This window comes from Rhinoraja longicauda, chromosome 19 (genome assembly GCF_053455715.1).
Source record: "Rhinoraja longicauda isolate Sanriku21f chromosome 19, sRhiLon1.1, whole genome shotgun sequence".
Taxonomy (NCBI): domain Eukaryota; kingdom Metazoa; phylum Chordata; class Chondrichthyes; order Rajiformes; family Arhynchobatidae; genus Rhinoraja; species Rhinoraja longicauda.
In genome coordinates, this window is record NC_135971.1 from 40,433,172 (window position 1) to 40,440,671 (window position 7,500).

Genomic DNA, 7,500 nt, shown 5'->3' on the forward strand with positions numbered 1-7,500 from the left:
GGAATTGTTAGCGGCGCCGTGGTTGTGCTGGCGGTGACCATGGCTGCCTGCTCCTTTGGTTCACGATGTCCCCGCCGAAGGCGGCGTACTTTAAAGTACTGCAGCTCGAGCGCACAAGGTGCGCGGGGAATTGTTAGCGGCGCCGTGCTTGTTCTGGCGGTGACCATGGCTGCCTGCTCCTTTGGTTCACGATGTCCCCGCCGAAGGCGGCGTACTTTAAAGTACTGCAGCTCGAGCGCACAAGGTGCGCGTGGAATTGTTAGCGGCGCCGTGGTTGTGCTGGCGGTGACCATGGCTGCCTGCTCCTTTGGTTCACGATGTCCCCGCCGAAGGCGGCGTACTTTAAAGTACTGCAGCTCGAGCGCACAAGGTGCGCGGGGAATTGTTAGCGGCGCCGTGCTTGTGCTGGCGGTGACCATGGCTGCCTGCTCCTTTGGTTCACGATGTCCCCGCCGAAGGCGGCGTACTTTAAAGTACTGCAGCTCGAGCGCACAAGGTGCGCGGGGAATTGTTAGCGGCGCCGTGGTTGTGCTGGCGGTGACCATGGCTGCCTGCTCCTTTGGTTCACGATGTCCCCGCCGAAGGCGGCGTACTTTAAAGTACTGCAGCTCGAGCGCACAAGGTGCGCGGGGAATTGTTAGCGGCGCCGTGCTTGTGCTGGCGGTGACCATGGCTGCCTGCTCCTTTGGTTCACGATGTCCCCGCCGAAGGCGGCGTACTTTAAAGTACTGCAGCTCGAGCGCACAAGGTGCGCGTGGAATTGTTAGCGGCGCCGTGGTTGTGCTGGCGGTGACCATGGCTGCCTGCTCCTTTGGTTCACGATGTCCCCGCCGAAGGCGGCGTACTTTAAAGTACTGCAGCTCGAGCGCACAAGGTGCGCGGGGAATTGTTAGCGGCGCCGTGCTTGTGCTGGCGGTGACCATGGCTGCCTGCTCCTTTGGTTCACGATGTCCCCGCCGAAGGCGGCGTACTTTAAAGTACTGCAGCTCGAGCGCACAAGGTGCGCGTGGAATTGTTAGCGGCGCCGTGGTTGTGCTGGCGGTGACCATGGCTGCCTGCTCCTTTGGTTCACGATGTCCCCGCCGAAGGCGGCGTACTTTAAAGTACTGCAGCTCGAGCGCACAAGGTGCGCGGGGAATTGTTAGCGGCGCCGTCGTTGTGCTGGCGGTGACCATGGCTGCCTGCTCCTTTGGTTCACGATGTCCCCGCCGAAGGCGGCGTACTTTAAAGTGCTGCAGCTCGAGCGCACCATGTGCGTGGGGAATTGTTAGCGGGGGCGTCGTTGTGCTGGGGGCTGACTGTCCCTAGTGGGTATAGGATAATGTTAATGTACGGGGATCGCTGGGCGGCACGGACTTGGAGGGCCGAAAAGGCCTGTTTCCGGCTGTATGTGTATGATATGATATGATATGATGCCTGCCTGCTCATTTGGTTCATGATGTCCACGCGGCAGGCGGAATATTTTAAAAGCACTGTTCTGTACGAAGTGCACAATGTCCGTTGGGGAAATGCAGCTGGGGGTCGGTCGACCGGCTGACGACGCCTGCCTGCCGATTTGGTTCACGATGTCCCCGCCGAAGGCGGCATACTTGAAAGTACCGCCGTTCGCGGCGCGCAATTTGCGGGGGGAGGAATTGTTAGTGCACGTCTGTGTGCTAGGTGACGATGCTTGCCGACTTGGTTCATGCCGTCCACGCCGAAGACGGCGCCGTTTAAAGTACTGCCGCTCGAGGTGCACAATTTGCGGGGGAATTGTTAATGGGCGTCGGCGTGCTGGGTGACGATGTGGAGATGTGGAACGCCGAGCCAGATCTATCTTATTTGTTTGCTTGGCCCACTGGACTTTGCGTGGGCTTTGCAACACTGTGTGCTAGGTTAAATCACGGCCAATAGAGTGAGTGTTTTTAATGATCCTGATCTGATAAGGGGACTAGAGGTAAAAGAGCCGTTAGGAGGCAGTGATCACAACACGATAAGTTTTACTCTGCAAATGGAAAGGTAGAAGGGAAAATCGGAAGTGTCTGTATTACAGTATAGCAAAGGGGATTACAGAGGCATGAGGCGGGAGCTGGCCAAAATTGACTGGAAGGAGGCCCTAGCAGGGAAGACGGTAGAACAGCAATGGCAGGTATTCCAGGGAATAATGCAGAGGTTGCAGGATCAATTTATTCCAAAGAGGTGGAAAGACTCTAAGGGGAGTAAGAGACACCTGTGGCTGACAAGGGAAGTCAGGGACAGCATAAAAATTAAGGAGAGGAGGTATAACATAGCAAAGAAGAGTGGGAAGACAGAGGATTGGGACTCTTTTAAAGAGCAACAAAAGTTAACTAAAGAGGCAATGCGGGGAGAAAAGATGAGGTGCGAGGGTAAACTAGCCAATAATATAAAGGAGGATAGCAAAAGTTTTTTTAGGTACGTGAAGAGGAAAAAAATAGTCAAGGCAAATGTGGGTCCCTTGAAGACAGAAACGGGGGAATTTATTATGGGGAACAAAGAAATGGCAGACGAGTTAAACCGTTACTTTGGGTCTGTCTTCACTGAGGAAGATACACACAATCTCCCAAATGTTCTAGGGGCCGGAGAACCTAGGGTGATGGAGGAACTGAAGGAAATCCACATTAGGCAGGAAATGGTTTTGGGTAGACTGATGGGACTGAAGGCTGATAAATCCCCAGGGCCTGATGGTCTGCATCCCAGGGTACCTAAGGAGGTGGCTCTAGAAATAGTGGAAGCATTGGAGATCATTTTTCAATGTTCTATATAGATTCAGGATCAGTTCCTGTGGATTGGAGGATAGCAAATGTTATCCCACTTTTTAAGAAGGGAGGGAGAGAGAAAACGGGTAATTATAGACCAGTTAGTCTGACATCAGTGGTGGGGAAGATGCTGGAGTCAATTAGAAAAGACGAAATTGCTGAGCATTTGGATAGCAGTAACAGGATCATTGCGAGTCAGCATGGATTTACGAAGGGGAAATCATGCTTGACAAATCTACTGGAATGTTTTGAGGATGTTGTAACTAGGAAAATTGACAGGGGAGAGTCAGTGGACGTGGTGTACCTCGACTTTCAGAAAGCCTTCGACAAGCTCCCACATAGGAGATTAGTGGGCAAAATTAGGGCACGTGGTATTGGGGGTAGGGTACTGACATGGATAGAAAATTGGTTGACAGACGGAAAGCAAAGAGTGGGTATAAATGGGTCCCTCTCGGAATGGCAGGCAGTGACCAGTGGGGTACCGCAAGGTTCGGTGCTGGGACCCCAGCTATTTACGATATGCATTAATGACTTAGACGGAGGGATTAAAAGTACCATTAGCAAATTTGCAGATGATACTAAGCTGGAGGGTAGTGTGAATTGTGAGGAAGATGCAATAAGGCTGCAGGATGACTTGGACAGGTTGTGTGAGTGGGCGGATACATGGCAGATGCAGTTTAATGTAGATAAGTGCGAGGTTATTCACTTTGGAAGTAAGAGTAGAAAGGCAGATTATTGTCTGAATGGTGTCAAGTTAGGAGGAGGGGGAGTTCAACGAGATCTGGATGTCCTAGTGCATCAGTCAATGAAAGGAAGCATGCAGGTACAGCAGGCAGTGAAGAAAGCCAATGGAATGTTGGCCTTCGTAACCAGAGGAGTTGAGTATAGGAGCAAAGAGGTCCTTCTACAGTTGTAGCGGGCCCTGGTGAGACCGCACCTGGAGTACTGTGTGCAGTTTTGGTCTCCAAATTTGAGGAAGGATATTCTTGCTATGGAGGGCGTGCAGCGTAGGTTCACTAGGTTAATTCCCGGAATGGCGGGACGGTCGTATGTTGAAAGGCTGGAGCGATTGGGCTTGTATACACTGGTATTTAGAAGAATGAGGGGGGATCTTATTGAAACATATACGATAATTAGGGGATTGGACACATTAGAGGCAGGAAACATGTTCCCAATGTTGGGGGAGTCCAGAACAAGGGGCCACCGTTTAAGAATAAGGGGTAGGCCATTTAGAACGGAGATGAGGAAGAACCTTTTCAGTCAGAGAGTGGTGAAGGTGTGGAATTCTCTGCCTCAGAAGGCAGTGGAGGCCAGTTCGTTGGATGCTTTCAAGAGAGAGCTGGATAGAGCTCTTAAGGATAACGGAGTGAGGGGGTATGGGGAGAAGGCAGGAACGGGGTACTGATTGAGAGTGATCAGCCATGATCGCATTGAATGGCGGTGCTGGCTCGAAGGGCTGAATGGCCGACTCCTGCACCTATTGTCTATTGTCTATTGTCTATAATCAACCACTTTATTTTGCCCGTCTTTGTGACTCCTCTTTGACACGTCGATCACCGCTGAGGCTGTTTTACCTGTTTCCCCTATGTACCGTAAGGTACACTCCTTACATTGAACTGCATACACCCCATTATTTCGCTCACGGGTTATCCTCTGTGCTATCCAGTCTCTCCTGTCACCCTGTTCTATGTTTTTGTCTATTACCCAGTGGGAGCAGGCCCCATATTGACATTAATTTGTAACCCTACTGCTCCCCTCGTCTGCTGGTTTTATCACCATCTCATGTTTATCCCTCAGCTCTGCCGTGGTCTCCCTCTCTTTTTTTCTGGTGAGGTTCGGCCTATCCTTTGTCATGGGCATATCCCAGGCTGTTTTAGTAACGTTCTTTTAAAACGTGTCGTGTTTGTTTGGCTTTACCCACGTTCCAGCATTAGAGGCCAATTTTTGCAATGTTTCCTGGGTGGGATTTGCCGGTTTTACAAATGGTGTCACTATCTCACCCTGCTTCCTGATACCCTTATGGGGTCGGCTCTGTTCTTGCAGAACCCTCGGGTGGTGCAGAGTCTGGGCCTTGTTATCAATATCTTGCCCTGCTTCCCGATACCCTTGCGGGTTCGGCTCTGTTCTTGCAGATCCCTCAGGTGGTGCAGAGTCTGGGCGGCATCGTCACCCAGCACACCGACGCCCACTGAAAATTACCCACGCACAGTGCGCGCCTGGAGCGGCAGTAGTTCAAACTACCCCTACCCCTACCCCTACCCCTACCGCTACCCCTACCCCTACCCCTACCCCTAACCCTAACCCTAACCCTAACCCTAACCCTAACCCTAACCCTAACCCTAACCCTAACCCTAACCCTAACCCTAACCCTAACCCTAACCCTAACCCTAACCCTAACCCTAACCCTAACCCTGACCCTAATGCAGGCAGAGTTATTTATAAAGTGGCCCAGACTCTGCACCACCTGAGGGTTTTGTAACAGAACCAACCCCATAAGGGTTTCAGGAAGCAGGGCAAGATATTGATAACAAGGCGCAGACTCTGCACCACCTCAGGGTTCTGCAAGAACAGAGCCGACCCCATAAGGGCATCAGGAATCAGGGCAAGATATTGATAAAATGGCCCAGACTCTGCACCACCTGAGGGTTCTGCAAGAACAGAGCCGACCCCATAAGGGCATCAGGAAGCAGGGCAAGATATTGGTAACAAGGCCCACGGGGAAGGCGGCATACTTTGGGGTTATTTTGTAGTGAGTTTTGAAGGCATGTGCTAGTGTTACGCATACCGAGGGCGCGCAAAGTTCGGCGCGCCCGGGCCAAAACGCCTCTGCTGGCCGCGGCCGAGTCGGCCGACGGATTGCCACGGACTTGCTTGACGACCTGTCACTCTCCGTGCATCGGTTGCACGCCCGGTTCGTCCTTTCCATTTGTTTCATGATGTACACGCGGCAGGCGGAATATTTTAAAAGCACTGTTCTGTTCGAAGTGCACAATGGCCGTTGGGGCAATGCAACTGGGGGTCGGTCGACCGGCTGACGACGCCTGCCTGCCGATTTGGTTCACGATGTCCCCGCCGAAGGCGGCATACTTGAAAGTACTGCCGTTCGCGGCGCGCAATTTGCAGGGGGGAGGAATTGTTAGTGGACGTCTGTGTGCTGGGTGACGATGCTTGCCGACTTGGTTCATGCCGTCCACGCCGAAGACGGCGCCGTTTAAAGTACTGCCGCTCGAGGTGCACAATTTGCGGGGGAATTGTTATTGGGCGTCGGCGTGCTGGGTGACGATGTGGAGATGAGGAACGCCGAGCCAGATCTATCTTATTTGTTTGCTTGGGCCACTGGACTTTGCATGGGCTTTGCATCATTGTGTGCTACGTTAAATCACGGCCAATTGAGTGAGTATTTTTTATTCAACCACTCTATTTTGCCCGTCTTTGTGACTCCTCTATGACACGCCGATCACCGCTGACGTGTTAATCTGCGTGTTAGGTATCTCGGGGGTCAGTTGGACGGACAGATGTGTAAGGGTTTTGTTCGGAAGGATCGTTGAGTGTAAACGGTGAACGGGGGTTAAAGGCCCTGAGGTTTCAATCCTCTAAAGAATGTAAAAGGTCTGACGCGTTAGCTAGCAGCTAATGAGGTGAACCTAGCAGCTAATGAGGCTCTCTCTCTCTCACGGCCCCGGGACTCCCTCCCTCCCTCCTCCCTCTTGGAACCCTCCCTGCGTGGGGGGGGGGGCACGAAGAAAAAGAGGGTATAAGAAGAATCCAGTGGAAGGAGTAGGGACTGGGGGCGAGGTCAGACAGCCTATCCGGCTAATAAAGCATCATGAGGTTAGGTATAAACTCTGATGACTGCATAAACTCGCCCCTAATGGGGGGGGGGGGGGCACTCTCTCCCCCACCCCTCTCTCCCCAGTGCCACTCCCTCCGACCCCCCCCCCACTCTCTTCGTGTCGCTGGGCCCGCCCGGCACGGCCCCGAGGATCACTCCCCGCGCGGCAACGGGACACCGGGTCGCCGGGCCCGCAGGGTCGTCAGTCGGGCGGGGGGGGGGGAGGGTGGCCATGCCAGCAGCAGGAGAGGTTTCCAACGAACCCGCGACCGCAGCAGGACCGCCCTCGGCAGACATTTGGACCCAGCGGGTCCGTTCGGGATGGTTGCCGGGCCCGCAGCAGAGGTTTCCTTCCACCCAACGGGGGGGGGGGGGGGGGGGGGGGCGGGGCTGCCCATCTTCCCGCTCGAAGCAACGGCCTCACCCTAACGGCCTCACCCTAACAACCCTCACCCTGACCCTAAACCGCTCGGTTCATGACTTCTCTCCGTTTGGTTCATGAATTCGCCATTTAGTTCACGACTTCTCCTGTTGGTTCCTGACTTCTACCTCGTGGTTCGTGATTCCGGCGGGTAGGTGGGGTGCCCGGATACTCTCGGCGAAAGGTGTTCAAGTGGCAACGGCGGTCCCGTAGATAAGACGGGTTCGGATGCTCGAGCGTGTCGAGTAAGCGCCGGATCGGCGCCGGGCGCCCCCGGCCGGCTGGCTTGCCCCCCCCCCACCCCCCCCCCCCCCCCCTGGCGGCAGAAACGTGTATCGCGCCAGTGCCGCCGCTGAGGTCGAGATTGGCCGCCTCGACCGTTCGAAGCGTCGCAATTCCGGCGGGACTTCCGAACGCTCGTACCGCCAAGTCAGCCGCGACATTCGAGAATTGCACTAAGTCCGAAAGCTGGCGTCGCTTCTTTTTTGCCC